The sequence below is a fragment of the Oncorhynchus nerka genome, linkage group LG3, assembly GCF_034236695.1.
Source record: "Oncorhynchus nerka isolate Pitt River linkage group LG3, Oner_Uvic_2.0, whole genome shotgun sequence".
Classification (NCBI taxonomy): Eukaryota; Metazoa; Chordata; class Actinopteri; order Salmoniformes; family Salmonidae; genus Oncorhynchus; species Oncorhynchus nerka.
In genome coordinates, this window is record NC_088398.1 from 56,450,758 (window position 1) to 56,455,527 (window position 4,770).

Genomic DNA, 4,770 nt, shown 5'->3' on the forward strand with positions numbered 1-4,770 from the left:
CGCACTGATGTTGAAATTATTATCATGTGGGGGTCTCAGGTATTTGTATTCTATGTACTTCTATACACTGTTGTATTTCTTCCAGTACATCTTGGAATACATCATTTCTTTATCAACAAAATCTCAAAATCATAATTTGGGGTATTACTTTAAAAAAATAAAAAATGTAATTGTATCACAATCATTTAACTTGCACGTTTACGTTGCCGATAGAAACCCCCAGCCACTCTGCTAGTATACACACATGTTTACAGCTTATTTATGTTAATTGAAAGCTGAAATACATCTCTTAAGGACTCTTGCTCCTTTAATTCTATATATGACACAATATTGCTTATTAATTGCTTTAATTTTATTTATTTTTTTATTTTATTTCACCTTTATTTAACCAGGTAGGCTAGTTGAGAACAAGTTCTCATTTGCAACTGCGATCTGGCCAAGATAAAGCATAGCAGTGTGAACAGACAACACAGAGTTACACATGGAGTAAACAATTAACAAGTCAATAACACAGTAGAAAAAGGGGGAGACTATATACAATGTGTGCAAAAGGCATGAGGTAGGCGAATAATTACAATTTTGCAGATTAACACTGGAGTGATAAATGATCAGATGGTCATGTACAGGTAGAGATATTGGTGTGCAAAAGAGCAGAAAAGTAAATAAATAAAACAGTATGGGGATGAGGTAGGTGAAAATGGGTGGGCTATTTACCAATAGACTATGTACAGCTGCAGCGATCGGTTAGCTGCTCAGATAGCTGATGTTTGAAGTTGGTGAGGGAGATAAAAGTCTCCAACTTCAGCGATTTTTGCAATTCGTTCCAATCACAGGCAGCAGAGTACTGGAACGAAAGGCGGCCGAATGAGGTGTTGGCTTTAGGGATGATCAATGAGATACACCTGCTGGAGCGCGTGCTACGGATGGGTGTTGCCATCGTGACCAGTGAACTGAGATAAGGCGGAGCTTTACCTAGCATGGACTTGTAGATGACCTGGAGCCAGTGGGTCTGGCGACGAATATGTAGCGAGGGCCAGCCGACTAGAGCATAGAAGTCGCAGTAGTGGGTGGGATAAGGTGCTTTAGTGACAAAACGGATGGCACTGTGATAGACTGCATCCAGTTTGCTGAGTAGAGTGTTGGAAGCTATTTTGTAGATGACATCGCCGAAGTCGAGGTTCGGTAGGATAGTCAGTTTTACTAGGGTAAGCTTGGCGACGTGAGTGAAGGAGGCTTTGTTGCGGAATAGAAAGCCGACTCTTGATTTGATTTTCGATTGGAGATGTTTGATATGAGTCTGGAAGGAGAGTTTGCAGTCTAGCCAGACACCTAGGTACTTATAGATGTCCACATATTCAAGGTCGGAACCATCCAGGGTGGTGATGCTAGTCGGGCATGCGGGTGCAGGCAGCGATCGGTTGAAAAGCATGCATTTGGTTTTACTAGCGTTTAAGAGCAGTTGGAGGCCACGGAAGGAGTGTTGTATGGCATTGAAGCTCGTTTGGAGGTTAGATAGCACAGTGTCCAATGACGGGCCGAAAGTATATAGAATGGTGTTGTCTGCGTAGAGGTGGATCAGGGAATCGCCCGCAGCAAGAGCAACATCATTGATATATACAGAGAAAAGAGTCGGCCCGAGAATTGAACCCTGTGGCACCCCCATAGAGACTGCCAGAGGACCGGACAGCATGCCCTCCGATTTGACACACTGAACTCTGTCTGCAAAGTAATTGGTGAACCAGGCAAGGCAGTCATCCGAAAAACCGAGGCTACTGAGTCTGCCGATAAGAATATGGTGATTGACAGAGTCGAAGGCCTTGGCAAGGTCGATGAAGACGGCTGCACAGTACTGTCTTTTATCGATGGCGGTTATGATATCGTTTAGTACCTTGAGTGTGGCTGAGGTGCACCCGTGACCGGCTCGGAAACCAGATTGCACAGCGGAGAAGGTACGGTGGGATTCGAGATGGTCAGTGACCTGTTTGTTGACTTGGCTTTCGAAGACCTTAGATAGGCAGGGCAGGATGGATATAGGTCTGTAACAGATTGGGTCCAGGGTGTCTCCCCCTTTGAAGAGGGGGATGACTGCGGCAGCTTTCCAATCCTTGGGGATCTCGGACGATATGAAAGAGAGGTTGAACAGGCTGGTAATAGGGGTTGCGACAATGGCGGCGGATAGTTTCAGAAATAGAGGGTCCAGATTGTCAAGCCCAGCTGATTTGTACGGGTCCAGGTTTTGGAGCTCTTTCAGAACATCTGCTATCTGGATTTGGGTAAAGGAGAACCTGGAGAGGCTTGGGCGAGGAGCTGCGGTGGGGGCGGAGCTGTTGGCCGAGGTTGGAGAAGCCAGGCGGAAGGCATGGCCAGCCGTTGAGAAATGCTTATTGAAGTTTTCGATAATCATGGATTTATCGTGGTGACCGATATCGTAGCCTCAGTGCAGTGGGCAGCTGGGAGGAGGTGCTCTTGTTCTCCATGGACTTCACAGTGTCCCAGAACTTTTTGGAGTTGGAGCTACAGGATGCAAACTTCTGCCTGAAGAAGCTGGCCTTAGCTTTCCTGACTGACTGCGTGTATTGGTTCCTGACTTCCCTGAACAGTTGCATATCACGGGGACTATTCGATGCTATTGCAGTCCGCCACAGGATGTTTTTGTGCTGGTCGAGGGCAGTCAGGTCTGGAGTGAACCAAGGGCTGTATCTGTTCTTGGTTCTGCATTTTTTGAACGGAGCATGCTTATCTAAAATGGAGAGGAAGTTACTTTTAAAGAATGACCAGGCATCCTCAACTGACGGGATGAGGTCAATGTCCTTCCAGGATACCCGGGCCAGGTCGATTAGGAAGGCCTGCTCACAGAAGTGTTTTAGGGAGCGTTTGACAGTGATGAGGGGTGGTCGTTTGACTGCGGCTCCGTAGCGGATACAGGCAATGAGGCAGTGATCGCTGAGATCCTGGTTGAAGACAGCGGAGGTGTATTTGGAGGGCCAGTTGGTCAGGATGGCGTCTATGAGGGTGCCCTTGTTTACAGAGTTAGGGTTGTACCTGGTGGGTTCCTTGATGATTTGTGTGAGATTGAGGGCATCTAGCTTAGATTGTAGGACTGCCGGGATGTTAAGCATATCCCAGTTTAGGTCACCTAACAGAACAAACTCTGAAGCTAGATGGGGGGCGATCAATTCACAAATGGTGTCCAGGGCACAGCTGGGAGCTGAGGGGGGTCGGTAGCAGGCGGCAACAGTGAGAGACTTATTTCTGGAGAGAGTAATTTTCAAAATTAGTAGTTCGAACTGTTTGGGTATGGACCTGGAAAGTATGACATTACTTTGCAGGCTATCTCTGCAGTAGACTGCAACTCCTCCCCTTTGGCAGTTCTATCTTGACGGAAGATGTTATAGTTGGGTATGGAAATCTCTGAATTTTTGGTGGCCTTCCTGAGCCAGGATTCAGACACAGCAAGGACATCAGGGTTAGCAGAGTGTGCTAAAGCAGTGAGTAAAACAAACTTAGGGAGGAGGCTTCTGATGTTGACATGCATGAAACCAAGGCTTTTTCGATCACAGAAGTCAACAAATGAGGGTGCCTGGGGACATGCAGGGCCTGGGTTTACCTCCACATCACCCGCGGAACAGAGAAGGAGTAGTATGAGGGTGCGGCTAAAGGCTATCAAAACTGGTCGCCTAGAGCGTTGGGGACAGAGAATAAGAGGAGCAGGTTTCTGGGCATGGTAGAATATATTCAGGGCATAATGCGCAGACAGGGGTATGGTGGGGTGCGGGTACAGCGGAGGTAAGCCCAGGCCCCGGGTGATGATGAGAGAGGTTGTATCTCTGGACATGCTGGTTGTAATGGGTGAGGTCACCGCATGTGTGGGAGGTGGGACAAAGGAGTTATCAGGGGTATGAAGAGTGGAACTAGGGGGTCCATTGTGAACTAAAACAATGATAACTAACCTGAACAACAGTATACAAGGCATATTGACATTTGAGAGAGACATACAACGAGGAATACAGTAATCACAGGTGTTGAATTGGGAAAGCTAGCTAAAACAGTAGGTTAGACAACAACAGCTAATCAGCTGGCACGACAACAGCAGGTAAAATGGCGTTGACTAGGCAACGGGGCCAACAGATAAAACAAACAAGCAGACTGGAGTACCGTGATTAATGGACAGTCCAGCGTGCATCAGCTATGTAGCCAAGTGATCAGTGTCCAGGGGCAGCGGTGGATGGGGCAGGGAAGCTGGACTGGCGAGTGTTATCCAGGTTAAAAAAAACTAACAATGACTAAATAGCTTGTAGCTAGTTAGCTGGTTAGCTTCTGGAGGTTCTTGAGTGTGTTCTAAAAAAAAAATTCAAAATAATAGCGATTCCGTATCACATTGGGTGAGGCAGGTTTCCGGAAGGTATAAACAAATTAAAAATCAAAAAGAGATAGAAAGTAAATATGGGTGTTTGGGACGCGGCGATGCAGACGGTTAGCAGGCCTGTGCTAGCAAGCTAACAGTTCGTAGATAGCTAGATAGCTAGTTGTGAAGATCCAGCTGAAAAATGTTCCATTTGCGGTGGGAATCCGGGGAAGAATCCGGGGATGAAAAAATAAATAGGTCCGTTATGCTCTGGTTAGAGTCGCGTTGTTCGAACTAGTGAGAGCTATCCGGGCTGAAGGTTAGCTGATGACCGTTTAGCTGAAGACCGCTAGCATGGCTAGTGGTTAGCTGGCTAGCTTCAGTTGAGCTTCAGTTGAGGGGTTCTGGTTCCGAAGTAAATATAA